Consider the following 6,000-nt stretch of genomic DNA (forward strand, 5'->3'; position numbering starts at 1 on the left):
TTACTTTTTCTTTTCCTTATCCAAAAAGCTACTTCATTCATGGTACGATTATTTTTTTTAACTAAAATAAAGCCAGAATTATATATTCTTATGTGCCGGGTGTTCTTGCAACCAGGGAGTTGGAGGAGGTTGGAGGGGGAGAGGGGACAAATTGGGGGTGGGGGATGGAGGAGGGGGCAGGGAGAGCCTGGAATAGGCCAGGGGAGCTTTGAGGCCAAGAGGTTTGATTGTGCACTGGGTAACTGTACTCTTCCAGTTGGTCTGTTTCACCCTGAACTGAATCCAGGTGTCCACAGAATAGAAAGGGCTGAATCTCTGCCTCCCATCTCTAACCCAGGCTTGATAGATTGCTTTTCATTCATTCATTCAATCTTATTTATTGAGCGCTCACTGTGTGCAAAGCATTGTACTAAGCGCTTGGGAAGTACAATTTGGCAACGTATAGAGACGGTCCCTACCCAACAACGGGCTCGCGGTCTAGAAGGGGGAAGACAGGACAAGCAAAACAAAACAAGTAGACAGGTGTCAATGCCATCAGAAATAATTAGAATTATAGATATATACACATCATTAATAAAATAGAGTAATAAATATGTACAAATAAAATAGAGTAATAAATATGTACAAATATATAGAAGTGCCGTGGGGAAGGGGAGGGGGTAAGGCGGGGGAATGGGGAGCGGAAGAGGAGAAGAGGGTAAAGTGGGTGCTCAGTCTGGGAAGGCCTCCTGGAGGGGGTGAGCTCTCAAGTAGGGCTTTGAAGGGAGGAAGAGAGCTAGTTTGGCGGATGTGTGGAGGGAGGGCATTCCAGCCTAAAGGTAGGATGTGGGCCCAGGGTCAACGGCGGGACAGGTGAGAACGAGGCAAAGTGAGGAGGTTAGCGGCAGAGGAGCCGAGTGTGCGGGCTGGGCTGTAGAAGGAGAGAAGGGAGTTGAGGTAGGAGGGGGTGAGATGAAGGAGAGCCTTGAAGCCAAGAGTGAGGAGCTTTTGCTTGATTCGAAGGTTGATAGGCAAACACTGGAGATTTTTGAGGAGGGGAGTGACATGCCCAGAGGGTTTCTGCACAAAGATAATCCAGGCAGCAGAGTGAAGTATAGAATGAAGCGGGGAGAGACAGGAGGATGGGAGATCAGAGAGGAGACTGATGCAATAATCCAGTCGGGTTAGGATGAGAGATTGAACCAGCAAAGTAGTGGTTTGGATGGAGAGAAAAGGGCGGATCTTGGCAATGTTGTGGAGGTGAGACCGGCAGGTTTTGGTGACAGATTGAATGTGTGGGGTGAATGAGAGAGCGGAGTCAAGGATAACACCAAGGTTGTGGGCTTGTGAGACGGGAAGGATGGAAGTGCCATCTACGGTGACGGGAAAGTCAGGGAGAGGACAGGGTTTGGGAGGGAAGATAAGGAGCTCAGTCTTGGACATGTTGAGTTTTCGATGGTGGGCAGACATCCACATAGAGATGTCCTGAAGGCAGGAGGAGATATGAGCCTGGAGGGAGGAAGAGGGAACAGGGGTGGAGATTAGATTTGGGTGTCATCAACGTACAGAGGATAGTTAAAGATGTGGGAGCGAATGAGTTCACCAAGGGAGTGAGTATAGATGGAGAACAGAAGGGGACCAAGAACTGACCCTTGAGGAACCCCTACAGTAAGGGGATGGGACGGGGGAGGAGGAGCCTGTGAAGGAGACTGAGAATGAATGGCTGGAGAGGTAAGAGGAGAACCAGGAGAGGACAGAGTCTGTGAAGCCAAGGTTGGATAGCATGTTTTTTTTAATGGTATTTGTTAAATGCTCACTATGTGCAAAGCACTGTTCTAAGCGCTGGGATCTACAAGGTGATCAGGTTGTCCCCCATGGGGCTCACAATCTTAATTCCCATTTTACAGATGAGGTAACTGAGGCCCAGAGAAGTTAAGTGACATGCCCTAAATCACACAGCCGATAAGTGCTGGAGCTGGGATTAGAACCCATGACCTCTGACTCCCAAGCCTGCGCTCTTTCCACTAAGCCACGCTGCTTCTCTAGCTTGTTGAGGAGAAGGGGTGGTCCACAGTGTCGAAGACAGCTGAGAGGTCGAGGGGGATTAGGATAGAGTAGGAGCCATTGGACTTGGCAAGAGGGCAGTTTTGGTGGAGTGAAGGGGTCAGAAGACAGATTGGAGGGGGTCTAGGAGAGAGTTAAGCACTCAATCACCATGCCCTCTTCCTACCTCGCCTTGCTACTCTCTTACTACAACCCAGCCTGCACACTTCACTTCTCTAATGCTAACATTGAGAAGCAGCGTGGGTCAGTGGAAAGAGCACGGGCTTTGGAGTCAGAGCTCATGGGTTCAAATCCCGGCTCCGCCAACTGTCAGTTGTGTGACTTTGGGCAAGTCACTTAACTTCTCTGGGCCTCAGTTACCTCATCTGCAAAATGGGGATTAAGACTGTGAGCCTCCTGTGGGACAACCTGATCACCTTGTAACCTCCCCAGCACTTAGAACAGTGCTTTGCATGTAGTAAGTGCTTAATAAATGTCATCAATATTATTATTATTAACATTCTCACTGTACCTCGATCTCTTCTATCTCACTGCAGACCTCTTGCCCACATCCTGCCTCTGGCCTGGAGCACCCTCCCTCTGCATATCCAACAGATAATTACTCTCCCCGCCTTCAAAGCCTTATTGAAAGCATATCTCTGCCAAGAGGCCTTCCCTGACTAAGCCCTCCTTTCCTCTTCTACTTTCTTCTGCATCGCTTTGACTTGCTGCCTTTATTCATCCTTCCTCCCAGCCCCTCAACACTTATGTACATATCAGTAATTTATTTCTATTAATATCTGTCTCTCCCTCTAGACTGTAAATCATGTGGGCAGGGAATGTGTCTGTTTCTTGTTATATTGTACTCTCCTAGATGCCTAGTATAGTGCTCTGCACACAGTAAGTACTCAATAGATAGGATTGACTGACTGCCTGAATCCCAACACCCACATGACAGCCACTCCCAGTGCAAACTGCTGCTCCCAGAGAGATAACCAAGTCTGGAAAAGCAGCATGGACCTGGTAATCGGAAGGTCTTGGGTTTTAATCCCGGCTCCGCCACTTGTCTTCTTTGTGGCCCTGGGAAAATCACTTCACGTCTCTGGGCCCCAGTTACCTCATCTGTAAAATGGGGATTAAGACTGAGCCCTAGGTGGGACAACCTAATCACCTTGTAACCTCCCCAGCACTTACAACAGTGCTTTGCGCAAAGTAAGCACTTAATAAATGCCATCATCATCATTATTATTATTATTATTGAGCAGGCTGGAACTTAGAGGAGTTGAGTGTACAGGCTGGGCTGTAGTCAGAGATCAGTGAGGTGAGGTAGGAGGAGACAAGCTGATGCAGTACTTTCTGGCTGATGGTAAGGAGTTTCTGTGGATGGGCAACCAATCCCCTCCTAAATGAGGGGAAAGTAGTCAGCTACACTGTAAAGCTGTACTCCACCCGACTTTCCTCTCATCCTCTTCCTGGACAAGAGTCCCAAAGTTGCAGGTTCTGAAGCCCAACTGGTCCCCCACTTGAAGAAGCAGCGTGGCTTAGTGAAAAGAGCTCAGGCTTGGGAATCAGAGGACATGGGTTCTAATCCAGCTCCTCCACTTGTCTGCTGTGTGACCTTGGCAGCGTGGCTCAGTGAAAAGAGCCCGGGCTTTGGAGTCAGTGGTCATGGGTTCAAATCTCAGCTCCACCAATTGTCAGCTTTGTGACGTTGGGCAAGTCACTTAATCAACCAATCAATTGTATTTATTGAGCACTTACTGTGTGCAGAGCACTGTACTAAGTGCTTGGGAAGTACAAGTTGGCAACATATAGAGACGGTCCCTACCCAACAGTGGGCTCACAGTCTAGAAGGGGGAACTTAACTTCTCTGTGCCTCAGTTACCTCATCTGTAAAATGGGGATTAAGACTGTGAGCCCCCCGTGGGACAACCTGATCACCCTGTAACCTCCCCAGCGCTTAGAACAGTGCTTTGCACATAGTAAGCGCTTAATAAATGCCATTATTATCAATAATAATAATATTAATCATCATCATCATCATCATCAATCATATTTATTGAGCGCATACTGTGTGCAGAGCACTGTACTAAGCACTTGGGAAGTACAAGTTGGCAACATATAGAGACAGTCCCTACCGAGCAGTGGGCTCACAGTCTAAAAGGGGGAGACAGAGAACGAAACCAAACATACTAACAAAATAAAATAAATAGAATAGATATGTACAAGTAAAATAAATAAAAAAATAAATAGAGTAATAAATATGTACAAACATATATACATATATACAGGTGCTGTGGGGAAGGGAAGGAGGTAAGATGGGGGGATGGAGAGGGGGACAAGGGGGAGAGGAAGGAAGGGGCTCAGTCTGGGAAGGCCTCCTGGAGGAGGTGAGCTCTCAGTAGGGCCTTGAAGGGAGGAAGAGAGCTAGCTTGGTGGATGGGCAGAGGGAGGGCATTCCAGGCCCGGGGGATGATGTGGACCGGGGGTTGATGGCGGGACAGGCGAGTACGAGGTACGGTGAGGAGATTAGCAGCTGAGGAGCGGAGGGTGCGGGCTGGGCTGTAGAAGGAGAGAAGGGAGGTGCGGTAGGAGGGGGCGAGGTGATGGACAGCCTTGAAGCCCAGGGTGAGGAGTTTCTGCCTGATGCGCAGATTGATTGGTAGCCATTGGAGATTTTTGAGGAGGGGAGTAATATGCCCAGAGCAGTTCTGGACAAAGATAATCCGGGCAGCAGCATGAAGTATGGATTGAAGTGGGGAGAAACACGAGGATGGGAGATCAGAGAGAAGGCTGATGCAGTAGTCCAGACAGGAAAGGATGAGAGCTTGAATGAGCAGGGTAGCGGTATGGATGGAGAGGAAAGGGCGGATCTTGGCAATGTTGCGGAGCTGAGACTGGCAGGTTTTGGTGACGGCTTGGATGTGAGGGGTGAATGAGAGAGCAGAGTCGAGGATGACACCAAGGTTGCGGGCTTGTGAGACGGGAAGGATGGTAGTGCCGTCAACAGAGATGGGAAAGTCAGGGAAAGGGCAAGGTTTGGGAGGGAAGACAAGGAGTTCAGTCTTCGACATGTTGAGCTTTAGGTGGTGGGCAGACATCCAGATGGAGATGTCCTGAAGGCAGGAGGAGATGCGAGCCTGGAGAGAGGGGGAGAGAGCAGGTGCAGAGATGGAGATCTGGGTGTCATCAGCGTAGAGATGATAGTTGAAGCCGTGGGAGCGAATGAGGTCACCAAGGGAGAGCGTGTAGATCAAGAACAGATCTACAGATTAACAGACTAATAACTTCTCTGTGCCTCGGGTACCTCATCTGTAAAATGGGGATTAAGGCTGTGACCCTCACCTGGGACAACCTGATTACCTTGTATCTATCCCAGCGTTTAGAACAGTGTTTGGCACACAGCAAGGGCTTAGGAAATACCATCATTATTACCCCCGAAAGACCAGCGATGGAGCTCGGCAATAAACCGGTCAGTTTCGCCACCTGGCAACCAGAAGAAGTACTCCACGCGGACTGTGGGTTCCTCTCGGAACATTTGCCCTTTGGAGAAAGCAAGCCACTTACTTCATGTAAACGTTTTTCCTTACAAATAATCTTAAAGTGCTTATATCAATCACGACCCTTTATAAATCCCAGTCTCTCAGGAAATAATAACGGTGACCATACCACTAATGACAAAAACAACACATAAAAAGGATGAATGAGGAGCAGCGTGGCCTGGGACAGGATAGAGCACCAGTCTGGGAGCCAGAGGACCTGAGTTCTAATCGCAGTTCTGCCACTTGTCTGCCGTGTGGCCATGGGTAAGTCAGTTAACTTCTCGGAGCCTGAGTTACCTCATCTATAATATGGGGATTAGTACTTAGTACAGTGCTGAGCACACAGTAAGCACTTAACAAATACCATTTTTAAAAATATTAAAATGCCCACCAAATCCAGTGTTTGTTTACTAAATAGACAGGGAAGTAACATGGC

The sequence above is a fragment of the Tachyglossus aculeatus genome, chromosome 5, assembly GCF_015852505.1.
Source record: "Tachyglossus aculeatus isolate mTacAcu1 chromosome 5, mTacAcu1.pri, whole genome shotgun sequence".
NCBI classification, from domain to species: domain Eukaryota; kingdom Metazoa; phylum Chordata; class Mammalia; order Monotremata; family Tachyglossidae; genus Tachyglossus; species Tachyglossus aculeatus.